Source organism: Nicotiana attenuata, chromosome 11 (genome assembly GCF_001879085.1).
Source record: "Nicotiana attenuata strain UT chromosome 11, NIATTr2, whole genome shotgun sequence".
NCBI lineage: Eukaryota > Viridiplantae > Streptophyta > Magnoliopsida > Solanales > Solanaceae > Nicotiana > Nicotiana attenuata.
The window spans coordinates 12,718,934-12,728,284 of NC_031999.1; positions in this window are offsets into that span (position 1 = coordinate 12,718,934).

Here is a 9,351-nt window from a genome sequence, read left to right on the forward strand (position 1 = left end):
AGGAACAGAGGGATACATTTCAAGTTTTAGCTGTCAGGAGCTCTCCTGAAGAACAGAGGGAGTACAATTCAAGTTTTAGCTTTCAAATTTTTATTAATGTCTGGTAATATGATGCCCAGCCACCAAACTGGGGCAGAAAATTTCCTTTGTTTTGTCTATTTTGTTGAAGTCAGGAGCCCGCCTGAAGAACAGAGGAATACATTTCAAGTCAGCAGTCATTAGCCCGCTTGAAGAACAGAGGAATACATTCATGTTTTAGCAGTCAGGAGCCCGCCTGAAGAACAGAGGAATACATTTCAAGTCAGCAGTCAGGAGCCCGCCTGAAGAACAGAGGAATACATTTCAAGTCAGCCGTCAGGAGCCCACCTGAAGAACAGATGAATACATTCAAGTCAGCAGTCAGGAGCCCGCCTGGAGAGCATGGGAATACATTTCAAGTTTAGCAGTTAGGAGGCCTGCCTGGAGAGCAGGGGATACATTCAAGTTCAGCAGTCAGGTATCACCTGGAAAAAGGGCAAACATCTCAGATCACAATTCAAGGCGGCAACGAAGGTTATCATCGGAAGAATACAATTCAGCAAGGCAACAAGAACCACGAGAGCAAGTTTGAAGATATAGATAGGATTTTTGTAAAGCATAGATCATAGTCTAGTCTAGCTTCTTTTTACTTTTTGACATGGTGTAATAAGGGGGTCAGCAAGCAGTAGCAGCAGCATCAGCAGTGAAATCACAGCTCCCAGTAGTCCCAGCTACAAAAACTTCCAGAACTACACTCACCTGATTCTTTTACAGCCAAGGATATGTAGGCAACCTCTTAAGCAAGGTTCGGTCGAACATTTTTCAAAAATGCTTCTCATGGAGTGCCAAGCGGGCAAAAATCCCTCATAATTGCTCACTTATCTTTGCGTGAAAACTCTTCGTGTTTCCGATAAAGAGGGGCAGCTGTGAGCACGTGATTTTTGCCTCGCATGATTTACTCCTACAGAATTCTTAGATTTAGGATTTTTCTTTTATTTAATTTTTAGGAATTAATTGCATAATTTCCATATTTATTTGCATTTCTGTGTGCATTTTTAATTTAGCATAAATTCATAAAAATACAAAAATACGCATTGCATTTAGGATTTAATTTTACATATTTTTTTAATTAATGAGTAATTAGTATTTTTAAAAAAAAATACAAAAATCACAAAAAATAGTTTATTGTTGCACTTTTAATTTTAGTTTGGAATTTTTGGTAATTTTCTTTAATTTAGGTTTTCATCAGTTGTGGTAATTATTAGTTAAATAATACAATGTGGTAGGGTAATTGTATTTAGGAATTAGTTTAGATTTTTATTTTAATTTTTTTTGCTTTAATTTGAAAAGAAAAGAAAAAGAAAAAGAAATAATTGAAAAAGAAAAAGAATTAAAAGAAAAGGGAGTATCTCTAATGAAATGCCCAAGTTGGGCTGGCCCAAATCCACCCAAAACCCGCCAAACCGCCCCAAATTAGCCCAAACTCGCCCAGAACCCGGTCCGAACCCCCCTTCCTCCAAAACGACCCCGTTTCTTGTCCGTAAATCCCAGCCCTTGATTTCCCGTGATCCAACGGACAGGAACTGGGGGTCACATTAATATAAGAGTGTCGGATTAGACCCCCCCCCCCCCCCTTTTTCGAACTCGTCTCTCTCACTTACCCACTTCAGAGACTTCAATTCTAACCCTAGATTGCCGCCCTGAATTCCACCATCACCCGCCGGCGGCGCCAATGCCATTCACCACCAAAATAACACCCTTGCAACCCTGCCTCACCCTCATTCCAAAACTCCCCTTCACTTCTCTCGAATACCCCTGAAACCGCTCGAATTTGGATTTGAAAAGACGAATCCTAAATCCCAAAAATCCAATCATCAAGTTTTGAAGATTTGAGGTTGAAATTGGCCTCAGTTGTGTGTTTTCGGTTGAGAATACACGATTGAAGCCCATTTCGGTCAAAAGTCGAAGGTTCGAAGTTATTTTCAAAGACAGGGTCAGAGTACTTCTTAGGTATGCCCATCGTTCTTCCACTTTCAGTCGTTTTTCTTTGTTTTTCCTTTTGTTTCGCTTAGGGTATCAGCCTGTTTCCTCTCACCTCTTCTGTGTTACTAGTCGCCCGTATTTTTTCAATTAAAATTAACAATGCATGTTTGTTTTAATATTTTGGTCAACTTTGTTCATAATTGTCAAGTTAATAGTTTGCAAAGAATCAAATGGTTTTTCTACTGTCAATTCGTTTTGTTAGGACTTGGATCAGAACTTCAGTTTTGAACGTTCATTTGGATTGGTTTAGAACCAGCTTTGGGCTCTTTGAGTCGTTTATGACCCAATTCAAAGAGGCCCGACTGTTTTGAGCCCAGGTTCTATTTGATTGACTAAGGGTAAATTCAGGGCACTTGGGGGGTGTTTTTGGAAGTTCAGGTTAGGGAATCTCCAGTGCAACTGAAATAGGAAGTTTCTAGTAGGGATTTCTAGCCAATTTCAGGCTTTTGAGTAGTTTAACTTGGCAAGCAAGTCAGAATTTTAGGGATTAGGTAGCAAAAATAAGAATTGAAAAGGGACTAAGGGGGTAAAGACTAATTTGTCTAGGCTGCCCTATTTGCTTGCCTATAAAGGCATATCATTCTTGCCTCTCAAGGCAAGGATTGAAGAGCTGGAATACCCAAAAAAGATTTTGAGAGAGAGATTTTAGATATTTTCAAGAGAAAAAGTCCATAAAATACAAAAGGGCAGAAAATTTCTACTATTCGATTGCATTGTCAGTGATTTTCGGAATCTGTCAATTTGCTGAAAACCATAGTGTTTTAATAATGGGATTTGAGATGAGTTGATATTGGTTTTGGAAAGTTTTTGGGTCAAGCTTTGTTGAAGTTTACTGTTCCATTAGATTTGGAACTGATTTTTGTGGTTTCAATTGCTCAATCTGGGTTGTGCTGTTGCTGGGGTCAATTTCTGCTGTTACTCTGCTGTTCCCTCACTGTTTCCTTTTCTGTTTCAATCTCCAGGTACACAGCCTTGATTTTAAGCATGTAAGTCATGGTTCATGAAGTGTTTTTTTTTCGAAGGAAATGAAGATTGTGTTATCAAATGTTCTCTATTCTTATCTCCTTTCGCAGTGTGTTTTGAGTCTCATATTGATACTGTAATAGGATTATTATGTAGTGTGTGCTGATTTGCGTTTGTTTAAATTCCTAGGTTCTATTGTTATTAGAAATGACCATCACTTTTAATATCCATAAATGTTGTTTTAAAATTTAAATTGTTAGAATGTTCTGTTAATCACAATACTACTATAATCAAATTTGAGCATGTGTTGAGAAGTTGATGTCGTCCAGCTTTGTCTTCTTTTGTTGGTCGTTTGAAATGGCTAAGGGTGAAAAGGTGCTTCGACTTGTAGAGTGTCAATGATTGTGGGTTGATTTGGGAGGGTTGTAAAATCAAGCATGTGTATTTATAATTTAGAATGGGAATCTGAATAAGATCTAGAATTGTAGCTTATTCTATTTGAGTAAGGATCAGCTATCTATGCTTATTTAACTGGTTTCAAAATAGTCCCTCAAAGTCAGGGGTGTTTTGAATATGAAGTGTTTGAATGTTCATATTGTCTTGTGTCTCTATTAAATTAGGCCATTATCGGTTATGTCAATGATTACTATATAAATAGATCTTGTAGAATTTGGTTACCGTTGTAGCCCTTCTTCTCACGTTTGAATTGGGCCCTCTATTGGGGTTTACTGTCAAGTCGTTTAATAGTCAGTAGGTCAGTAACACTCACAATAATGTATTGGGCTCCCTTGGGCCCGGATTTGAAAGGAAGTGGACATTCTTCTATTTATGCAACGACGTAATTTGGACTTGGCGTAAAAGACTTTTGAATTCCCTGAGTTTTATTAATTAGCTTGATTTTTTGGGGCGTGCCATATTAGACAACAAGAATAGTTTATAGCCTTTGCAAACACCCTAATTAGTTATTAAAATGACTAATATTTCGTAGAATATCCTTTAGGGCCGTTTTAAAATACTAGTGTGATTGTGTATACGTCCGCGTAACACAATTGCGCTTCTAAAAAACAAAATCGGAGTACGCGTTCGTGCAACTTCGGCCCAAGCTTTCTTAATAATAATAAAGCGTTGTTAATTGTGGACACGTTTGCGTGACATGATTTTCGACGCGCCAGACAAATGGGTATACGTGCGCATAACCCGTTTCAAGATAATTTTTCTTAATTAAAAGCGGTAAAACAAGTAAACACACATAGGTTCTAAAATCAGTAATTAGACATTTTAATAAGCCAAGTATTATCAGAGCAACCGTGCTAGAACCATGGAACTCGGGAGTGCCTAACACCTTCTCCCGGGTTAACAGAATTCCTTACCTGGATTTCTGATTCGCAGGCTGTAATACAGAGTCATTCTTTTCCTCGATTCGGGATTCACACTGGTGACTTGGAACACCATAAATCTCCCAAGCGGCGACTCTGAATCTTCAAATAATAAATCTCGTTTCGGTTGTCCTTTAATTGGAAAAACTCCCTTTATTATACCCTTCCGGGTGTAGTGAAAAAGGAGGTGTGACAACTATCGAACTGGAAACTTCAAAATTTGACCTTTTGGCATTTCAAGCCTAAATTAGCTACAGACATCCAAAACACAATCCAACCATGCCCCTAAACCCGAAATCACCTAACGGAGCTAACAGAAACCTCGGATTTCCATTCCGGGGCCATCTTCACACTGTTCCGACTATGGTCAACTTTCCAACACTTAAGCTCTCATTTAGGGACTAAGTGTCCCAAAACTCTCCGGAACTCGAAACTGAACGTCCCGACAAATCAAAATAGCAGAAATAAACTTGGGAAAGCAGTTAATAGGGTATCGGAGCATTAATTCTTAAGACGACCGGTCGGGTCGTCACATCCTCCTACACTTAAACATTCGTTCATCCTCGAACGAGCATAGAGACATACCTGAAGTGAAGCTGCTCATGGCCCCAAACTGCTGAGCGACGCGCTAGAGGTCAAAACGACCGGTCGGGTCGTTACATCCTCTCCCACTTAAACATACGTTCGTCCCCGAACGTGCTAAGAACTGTGTCGGGGTTGTCCGAAATCACTATTTAACACATCGAGTACCTACCCGTGCTACCACAACTCGGCTGGGTACCTTAGCTCGATCAATCTGAAGATATCCTTTTTCACTTAAGCAAATGAGCCTTAGAGCCCAATTCCTACATCCAGAATCCTCTGCCAGGCCTGTTCCAACATACGCTCACTGTATCAATAACTACCCGCGGTACCAAAACATGATTGCATACCTTAGCTGACTTCACATCTTGCACCACTTTACTCACAGGACCACAATAACATTCTCTGATCAAATTAGTCGAAATTCCACGAATCTGATGCTCTCATTGCACCTCATGACCTACATAGGTCTTGCTCTAACTCTTACAATACCGCCAAGACGGAAGAGGTGTGTAGAAATTCATACCCAACTGCCGAATCAACAAATCATTAGGCCTATACTCCTGATAAGAACCATCACCTCATTCTGAACCAAATAATGGCCTTAGCGCCTTAATATACTTCATATAATCAGATTGCACTGATCCTAAATCCAATGATCCCGTCTCACCCAGTACGAACCGCTCAGGCAATAAGCCACCCGGACATGATCAAAACTCTCATATGATGCCACAATATGACAATAGGCTATGAACTCGAACGCGACAAAAGGAAAATGAACTCTAGAAGGAACTACTCAACTCACGCACTAATATGAACTTTCCTTAGAAAATAGGAAGCAAGGCATACAAAAATAGCATATAGAAAACTGTACTCAATATCACACTGTTGCGGCGTGCAACCCGATCCAAATAACATACCTATGGCGGCGTACCACCCGTTCCAAATAACATACCCATGGCGGCGTGCCACCCGATACAAATAACATACCCATGGCGGCGTGCCACCCGATCCACACATAGAATTAACATAAGGAGATATACATCGAGCTAAACTACTCATTATAACTAAATTCCGAATATTGGTCACAAGCACTCCAAGTGCATAATACCATCCCTGGGGAGACATATAGTGCCATAGGCTACAAAACTCAAACATAACTGAGGTGCGATATACGATCTGAATCTCGAGAGCCATCCTGCTCATATAACATCATCTCTACGCGGAACCTCAACACATAAGAAATTCATCAAGCCGTCTCACAACTCATGCGGCGCAATATATCATTACATGAAAGAGCTGACGACGAAATAGTACCCCGACTACTTGTCCAAAGGAGCGCATTGCTGAAATGAACACATATGGCCTGATATAGAGCCCATATTCACATTTAGATCCATCCACAGACCTCAAGCTGATTCTGATCACGTTGAACTAGGCTAATAACCTTTCGAAGGTCCATAATAACTCTGTTTTTCTCATAATACACGAGAACTACCATCATAACCGGGGCAAATCCTCCACGGTCCACAACCCAATAAGTCGAGTGCCCTCCAAGCATAAATTCTCAAATTAATAATACCACCGTCTTTATACTTGATTTAAATCTTAAATCAACCAAGTGAATACATGCCACACTTATAAAATCTTCCTGTGGGGCATGCTCCCACGACCTTCCATAACAGACAACAAATATGCGTATCCATACCACCAGCCGCACTAACGCTGAGAAAGCGTTCGAGAATCCATAACCAGGATGCAATGCTTTTTTCACAAAACACCGATCTCAGATGATGCTGAAGACGATACCAACTTACTTTAAACATCGAAACTTCTTTACTGCTCATCCGAGCTTGCGACATCCTTGTCAACACCGAACTGCAACCTTGATCCTCACTTCAAATTCCATACCACACACCACACCAACATGCCAATATACGATAGAACACGATTTTTCATCATAGCATCCGTAACCACTAATAGATTAACACTTCATCATATAAAATTTTTCACTTAACTAACTTCAGGAGAACCATAGCAACACACAGGAGAACTCTTATAACCGTAGAATATGCAAATCTCTAAGTAGTGGTCTAAGCCACCATAGCCCTTTCGGGATCCGCCTACACATGACAGGCCATAACAATGGAATACTTCTGAATAACATCAATTATGGCGGTCGACAAGCCTCACACATGCCGTCACGAATCACTTGCATAACTTGATCACGTTGAAGGAAATGATCACTACCACTAATATGCCAATTCAACTATGGCTAACCAATCTATCTTCTTCCAAATTAATTCTTGATTACCTTAGAATAAAAATGACTCCATTCAACACATAACACACTCCATCCGCACTCATCCCGAGTGACCTTGAATTCACCAGACCATGCTGTCTCAATCCCACGAACCATTTCATACCTCCCAAATGCTACACTGCGAGTCAAAACATCATAGAACATTCTGTGCCTCTTCTCATAAGCTGTTATAAAGCTTGATTCTTAACCGTACCTATAGGCTCGAAATCATTAGGCACCACGCCTTGCCCCTTTGTATCCACTAGGACCGTTGTTGAGAGCCACCCGCTCTGACTTGGCCCCGAATATAGTCAACTCCATGAATCTTCTAGCACATGAATACCCTCTCGACGAAGCATCCGACAGAATCACTTCCCTTGAAATCCGCCTCTATACAAGGCAAAAATATTGAATCCAAGCTCACTCTCTAGCTACACAAGTCCATTCACCCCTCGTGGACATCAATTAAATGTGCGGCAACATCCTTCCAATTCAAAGTTACATTGTATCCTCTTTCATTTCAAGTAGCTCCTTTCCGTTATATCGAATCTCCTGCCCCATAATAGCCCAATACTTCAAATTAAATGCGTAGCCCCCAATCATCAATCACTAAAATTCCCAAGTCGTTCCAAACTCTTCCTTAAGGTGTGTAGTCATCCTAGCACAAAGCCCATATGCAAATCCGCCACTCTCCCACTTTGGCAGAACTCATCCCTCTAATCGACCACTCAACCTTTGCTTCTTACACCTTGCCTTCTAGAAATTTTAACCACCGCCTGACACTCCCCACATGTCTTTCCTCATCCTTTGCTGCTCAGTTGTTGCCTTAATAAAATCTATCTTCGTAGCACTTGAACCCACAATTTGCTACTAACTTTAAACCTTTCCGGAGATCATCTTTCTCGAGCCTTCCTCATTAGAAACAGTGATTCAATCCTGAACCACTGCACCCCGCGATATCCAACAGTCTTTTCTCCAATATTACTCCACAATATCCTACCCCAAGGGCGAATTGCAGAAGACCATAACACCGACGAACTTAACACATACAATCGAGGACGACGACACTACATCGCAGATAAAAATTCCACCACGCTCGAAATTACCAAGTCTCGTTACTCCATCACCCTAAATCTGGACATTTATAGGCCCATTGCATTTCCTTCGCCGGAAGTGAAACATCATATCTCTGAATCGTGCACTGAGTAGATTTCCTTTCAACTCATTCACTGCCCCAACACATAGGCACGTCTCCTACCATCAAGTCTATACTGTGCGATAACCAATCGCGAGCATCATAGCAACCTGTGCATAGCCTCCAAGCATCTTAGGAGCATAACTATCGAGCCGAAACGATAGAAAAATCCTTCCGCAAGGCGACGACAATAACTCACCCAACTATACCGGGAGAAACATCCGGCACCACATCTGTAGTAACATTACAATTCTTCAATTCTCGATTTATAACAAGCGGTTCGCGTTGCGTAAGATTGAGTAGGAGGGAAACAAGGGCATACGCCTCAAGGAATCAAGTCGTACGATGAGGAAATCAAGAAGTGGAATTTTCCTAATAGTTACATAGCCTCTCGTAGATAAGTACAGACGCCTCCGTACCAATCAGCGAGACTCTAATAAACTGGCTTGTGATCCATGACTCCTATGAACCTAGAGCTCTGATACCGACTTGTCACGACCCCGGTTCGCCCTCCCTGAACCATCGTGACGGCACCTTGTCTCTACGACTAGGTAAGCCTAAATTGCGGAAAAGAAACCAAAAATTTGCGGAAGTAAAACAATTTAAAACAGAAATAAGAAATAACCAGTGTGTAAATGTGCCGCTCGGCAACCACCATGTTTAACTCTCAAAACCAACACATAAATCCAACACCTGGAAACCCATGAATCACAAGCTAAGAAGTACTACACAGCTCTAACTCCAGAATGTCTAACAAGAACTGATAATACAGAAGGGCTAATACTAAACAGCAAGAATAGAAAGAGACTCCTCGGTCTGCGGACGCGGCAGATATACCTTGAAGTCTCTACAGAAGCGCCTCGCCTCAAGGA